We start from the raw sequence: 7,285 nt of genomic DNA on the forward strand, positions 1-7,285 counted from the left end.
ATTTTTTTTATAAATCAATTTATATAGTTTATAATAAATTGCCTCCATACTGTCATAGTCATATTTCAAAACATAAATGTTAATGATTTTCAGTTAGTAAATTGCTGATCATGAGTTGGGAGGATTATTTTCTACATCTCTGACATCTTTTGTCTGAATTCTCTCTTCTAGCTCGTATTAAGTTGCCTTTATTTTGAGTCTGAATGACTGTACACATGAGGACTTTCTGCAAAGGTAAATAGGCCTAAGGGTGAGAGAAAAAATGGAGTTTAAGAAATATGTAATCATTCCGATAATTTACTAAGAGTGGGGTTTGAATTTTCATCTCTAGTGTCAGTCCTTTAGCGATGCTACTAAAATGCACTAAATAGCAAGCATTACCAACATTGCACTCTAAGTCTGATCTTTCAAGTCAACAAAATTATGGTTCTGACTTCTGTTTTTAGAATGTGTGTTCCTACAGCTGTCCACAATTCCAAAAATATAGCCTTCTTTGGGAAATAATAACAATTACAAAGAACCTCTCAATTAAGTTTTTACAGTTAAGACAAGGGAGGGAAAGCATCTGCATATCATGACATAGGCATCTAAATATAAATTGTAAATATTATTGTTATATCTTAATTAGCAATCATAATTATTGTTTAAATGTGTCCCTCTATTTAGTGTTGCAAAAACTACTCTGTGAAACTGAGTGTGTATTTCTGTGTGTGTGTTTTCCTTATGTGTAACAACATCATATCATGATGAACATACTTCTCAGTACTCTTTTGCTTACCAGTGGAGTATATTTTAGGCATTTTATGTGTCATCAATTATTCTGCCACAAACTATTTGATAGCATTCCATTGTATGTGTAAGTGACTGCTCCTACATGAAAATCATTTGAAAGGTTGCTTTCAAAATATAGTTTCTCTGTATCCACCACCAGAAATGTTGACTCATTTAATTTGAGTAAAGCAGGAAAATTTGTAGTTTTCTCAAGCTCCTGAGGTGATTTTGATGAACAGTCTTGGGAAATACTAGTTTAATTGTACCAATATGTGCTTTTTAAAGACTTCTTTAAAAAAGCAGTTTTAGATTCACAGTAAAGTTGAGAGAAAGGTGCAGAGATTTCCCAAATGTCTCCTACCCTCACAAATACACAGCCCCTCTCATTATCAACATCCCCCAGTAGAGTGGTGTATTTGTTAAAATTGAGGAATCTACATTGACACCTCATAATTACCCCCAAATCTATAGTTTGCATTAGGGTTCATGCTTGTAACAACATTTTATGGGTTTGGACAAATGTATAATGACCATCATAATACTATACGAAGTAGTTTCCCTACTCTAAAAATCCTCTGAGCTCCACATAGACATCCCTCCCTTCCTCCCTCAAACCCTGGCTACTATTGGTGTTTTTGTTATCCTCATAGTTCTCCTTTTCCAGAATGTCATACAGTTGAGATCGTACAGTATGTAGCCTTTTCAGACTGGCTTCTTTCACTTAATAATATGCATTTAACTTCCTCCTTTTTTATTGCTTAATGGCTCATTTCTCTTTAGCACTGAAAAGATATTCCGTTGTCTGGATATACCACAGTTTATCAATTCACCTACTGAGGAACATCTTGGTTGTTTCCAAGTTTGGCAGTTATGAATGAAGCTGCTATAAATATCCATGTGCAAGTTTTTTTGTGAACATAAGTTTTCACTTGATTTAGATAAATATCAAGGAGATGATTGCTGGGTTGTATTGTAAGACTCTATAGTTTTGTAAGAAACTGCCAAACTGTCCTCTAAAGTGGCTGCACCATTTTCCATTCCCACTAGCAATGAATGAGAGTTCCTGTTGTCCGATATTTTTTCCACCATCTGATATTGTCAGTGGCTTGGACTTGGGCCATTTGAATAGGTACAGTAATATCTCATTGTTGCTTTATTTTTCATTTCCTGATGACATGATATGGAGCATCTTTTCATGGACTTCTTATCTGACATCTGTATATCTTCTTCGATGACAAATTTGTTTAGGTCTTTTGCTAATTTTTTAATTCGCTTTTTCATTTTTCATTATTAAGTTCTAAGAGTTCTTGTATATTTTGGACGACTGTCCTATTTCAGATGTGTCTTAAACAAATATTTTCTCCCAGTCTGTGGCTTATATTCTTACGCTCTTGACATTGCTTTTTACAGACAAGAAGTTTTTTATTTTAATAAAATGCAGCTTGTCAATTATTTCTTTCATGGATCCTGCCTTGGTGTGTATCTAAAAATCCATTACCATACAAAAAGACATGTAGGTTTTCTCCTATGTTATCTCTTATTTGTTTTATAGTTTTGCATTTTACGTTTAGGTCTATGATTCATTTTGAGTTAACTTTTGTGAATGGCGTAAGGCTGTGTTTAGATTCATTTTTTGCATACCCCAGCACCATTGGTTGAAAAGACTATATGTGTTCAATCACATTGTGTTTTCTCCTTTGTCAAAGATAGTTGACTATATTTATCTGGCTCTATTTCTGGGCTCTCTGTTGATCTCTATTTCTGGGCTCTCTGGCTCTCCATTGATTTGTCTGTTCTTCTGCTAATATCACACTGCCATGTTTCTATTAATTCTTGAGGTATAGTGTATAGTGAACTATATTAAGTCTTGAGGTCTGGTTGAACAGCTCTGTACTTTCCCTTTTCCCTTCAATACACTCCTCCCTCAGTATCCGTGGAGCATTTGTTCCAGGACTCCTATTGGATATCAGAATTTGTGAATGGTCAGGTGTCTTATATAAAATGGCACAGTATTTGCATATAATTTATGCACATTCTCCAGTTACTTTAAATCATTCCTGGATTACTTATAGTAACCAATACAAAGAAAAGTAAATGTTTTTATACTGTATAGTTTCTTATTTGTATTTGTATATTTTTTTTTTTTTTTGAGACAAGGTCTCGTTCTGTCACCCAGGCTAGACTGCAGTTGCACCATCTCAGCTCACTGCAGCCTTGACCTCGCAGTCTCAAGCAATCCTCCCACCTCAGCCTCCTGAGTAGCTGGGATTACAGACACATACAACCACACCTGGCTGGATTTTGTGTGTGTGCACATATATATATATGAATAGATATATATATGAATATATATTAGACAGCAAGACTTGTCTATACTATATATAGTATAGTATGTTGCCCAGGCTGGTCTTAAACTCCTAGACTCAAACAATCTACCTGGTTCAGCCTCCCAAAAATGTTGGGATAATAGATGTTGAGCCACTACACCCGTTCTGTTTGTTATTTTTTATTGTTTATCTTTCAAAAAGTTTCGAGCTGCCATTGATTGAATTTGCAAATGTGGAACATGTATATACAGAGGACTGACTGTATTGTGCTGCTTATTCTGAGTCTTTGCCTTCTCTATATAAATTTTAGAATCAGTTTGTCAATATTCACAAAATAACCTGCTGGGATTTTAAATGAGATTTCATTGACTCTATAGGTCAATTTGGGAAGAACTAAATCTTGACATTATTGACTCTTACTACCGGAGAACGTGGAATATTTCTTCACCTATTCAGTTCATTGATTTCTTTAATCAGAATTTTGCAGATCCTGTTTTGCATACTGATATATTTTAAATCAATCATTTATTTTCAGACATTTAGGCTCTATGCATATTCAAAACTGTATAATGTAATCGTTTGTACAATTTATTGGCTGTGTTACAGAGTTAATTTCTCCATATAGAATTATTACAATGATTATTAGGTGTTGCTAAGTAATGCTGCTTTTTTTGCTTTTTTTTTCTATTATGTAATCTCCACCAGACACACTCCCAGTCACCAAAATAAGTAGGTAAATATATGTTAACTACTCCTGAATGATATTTCAGAGAATTTGTATGAATGCCATAACATCATATTTTTACATTTTTCTCAATCTGATCATCCTTTCAGTTCACACACAAAAAAAGTGAGTATTTCAAGAAGATTTATATAATTTTTTATTTATTGTCTGTCTTACTACCTTGTAAAATCTTCATAAAGGCAGAAATTCCTGACTGTGTTGTAGACTGTGTTGTTGCTTATGGTGTTGTATCTTCAACACCATAAGCAGTTGCTGTTATGTAGTAGATGTTCAAAACATATTTTCGAACATATTAATTTGTTCATACACCCATTTAATCAAGCTGAGAAATTTGGGTCACCACTTCCTAGATTCCTCCCTCTCAAACTCTCTTCTATCCCATGTTTAATAAATTGGGAAATTTTGTTGCTGCTGCTTCAAGCAACTGATTTTCTCCTTCACACTGATTTCATCATCTCTACTTCATTTTTTAAGTCTACTAAATATTTTTTGTAAACATGTTTCTTTAGCCTTTACTTGCAACAGTATACTCACTGTTATACCAGGATAAAACTTCTAACCTGATCTCAAAATGGCTACAATTTTCCATTCAAGTCTTATTGTCAGCTACCTTACCCCATATAGAGTATGAATTACATATCAACTTTCTCATAGGGAATTGACTGTCCATCCTATATTCAAGTTGACTGAACTTTTCTTCTGCCATATCCAAACTACTATTAAGCCCAATTAGGAATTTTAAAAATTTTAATTCTTGCATTTCCCTATTTCCTTATGATTTTCATTTCTCTGTTGATATTCTTTTGCCACTGTTTTAATTTTACAAAATTATCTTCCTTTAATTTTATGTATATATTTATAATATCTGATTTATTATATGTTTATGATAAGTCTCAAACCTGGACCATTTGATAGTTCTTTTCCATTAACTATGCAAAAAATAAAAACAAAAAATAAGGTTCCTATATTCCAGTTTCTTTCCATGTCTACTAATGTTTATTGTCAATATCTATAAGAAATCTATATTATATTGTCTCTTCTGGAAAAGTGCTGAGTTTTGTTCAACAAACTTAGGTAAACTTGGTTTATGCTTTATTGGATAGATGTATGGAAAGTCCAAGTTGTTTCCCAAAGTCCTACAAGTTGTCAGTATTCAACTTTAAATATCTACATGTCTTGTTGGGATTAGTTTGAGGCTTTGTGTGTGTGTGGAGGGGTATAGAGTAGGTTTTACTCTAGAGCATGGTTTTTACTTCTAGGACCTACTTTTCTAATATATCAGATATCTGAAGGGATGTTAATAGGGCATTAATATGGACTCTTCACTCTTGTCAGGATGCAGTATCACCGGGACAACTTGAGTTTTAGCATCTCTGCTCACTTTTTTGCCTCATTGGACATTGACGCTGTTGTCAGTTTCCTGTAGTCTCACCCTGAACAGATGAAGTACAGCCCTCACCCAGTTTCTTTTGGGGAACCATGTACAGAATTTGGGATCTCCTCCTGCAGGACCACCTTTTCTCTCGTGCTCTGGTCCAGCTGACTTGAATTTTGATCTCTGCCTCCTCAGCTCAGCGCTCTTTTTAGTACCTTGTCTGCTCTTCTGTGCTTGGGAAGTTTTCCTATTCTTAGACCTAGCGATATCATGCGGCACACCAGATGAATGTCCATGGTTTTAGGAATAGCAGTCTTGTATTCCCTATTACCTAGTTTCTGAAAACAGTTGACTCATATGTTCTGTCTAGTGTATGGGGTAGAAGGGATAGTTTGGTACTAATTAATAAGTCATAATCATATGTGAAATGTTAAAAACAGCTCTTTGCTATGTATCTTTAAGCTTTTACTTTTACATCCCATCATAATCTGTCAGTCAACTTTTACCAAAAAAAAGTAAAACAAGAAAAAGGGAGAAAGGGAATTTAATAGAAGCAAGCTGCAAAAACCTCTAAAATGCCATATAAGATTTTAAAATTATACACATAAACTTTTTAGTGTCTCAATGAATTTCCTTTGTTGCAATAATAAAATCCCATAGTTAGCCAATTAATTTTTCATATAGCTCAATGATTGAGGTACATAATTTGCTGATGGAGCAGCATAGATCATTCAAACAGCTTATTTTTTAAATCAAATCATCTGAAACTATCTATTGATGATCCATTACTACAGTTTAATAAATAAAATTGCTTTCCCTTTTTTGCATATTTTGCTCTTTCAGTAAATTGTTTAATTATTATGCTTGCCAAGTTTTACTGAGTAAGCTATATACTGTAGCTCTTGATTTTGCATATTTTATTGCTCACATTACATATTTCACAGACCTATCCCATCCGTAGTCTAGATTGTTGATAATGTGACATACATTACTAGTTATGAGAGTCAATTTATCTATTAGACTTTGCTCATTTGTATAATTTGCTTAATGACCTATATAATCAAAGTCTGATATTTACAAAATAATATATTTTACAAATACATGTTATTCACAAACTTCATTGACATGAAATATGTCAATGAATATTTTTCATATTTTATTTTATATTTCACAGTATGTTAATATTATTTTGCTTGAAAGATGACTTTTTATAAACTAAGTGTAACAATGTCAAGATAAAGAGAAGCTATTTTTCCAGAAATAAGCTAAAACATGAAATTATAATGACAGTATATGGCATCCCAAATTATTTTGAATTATGTAGTAAGAGTATGTGTTTTGTAGAAAATGTATATCTTTTATTTGCTATGTGTTATTTGTAGGAAAAAAATCATTTTGGAAACATAGAGTATCTGTTTTTCTAGGGCTGCTTTAAGTAAATACCACAGACTGGGTGGCTTAAACAACATAAATTAATTTTTTCATAGTTCTGAAGGGTAGAAGCCCAAGATGAAGGTGTCAGCACGTTTGATTTCTTCTGAAGCCTCTCTTTTTGGTTTGCAGGTGGCCCCATATTCTCCATGTCTTCATGGTCTTTTCTCTGTACACACCTGTGTGTGTGCATCTCTGTGTCCCATTCTCTTTTGTGAATAAAGACATCAGTCAGAATGGATTAGGGCCTACAATAGTGGACTCATTTTAAATTAATTACCTCTTTAAAGACCCTATCCCCAAATACTGAGATAGGGTCTTTAAAGGACTGGAGGTTAGGAGTTGAACATACAAATTTCAGGAGGACACAATTCAGTTCATAACACTTAATGCTTAATTACGTAATTTTTAATATCTCTATTTTAAATCAGGGGAATAACTTGATATTAATTGTAGAGTGACAGATCTTGTATATATTCTTATGTGAACTTATCTGATTGTATTACACTTTTTTTCACTGTATGCCATGTTATTTGAACATACTTAAAAAAAATTAATGGCATTTCATAAGTGTTTTATATGTGTTATACTTTTGGTATAAATTAATTTTTATAGAAGAAACTAAATATTAAGAAT

The sequence above is a fragment of the Pongo abelii genome, chromosome 3, assembly GCF_028885655.2.
Source record: "Pongo abelii isolate AG06213 chromosome 3, NHGRI_mPonAbe1-v2.0_pri, whole genome shotgun sequence".
Lineage (NCBI taxonomy): Eukaryota > Metazoa > Chordata > Mammalia > Primates > Hominidae > Pongo > Pongo abelii.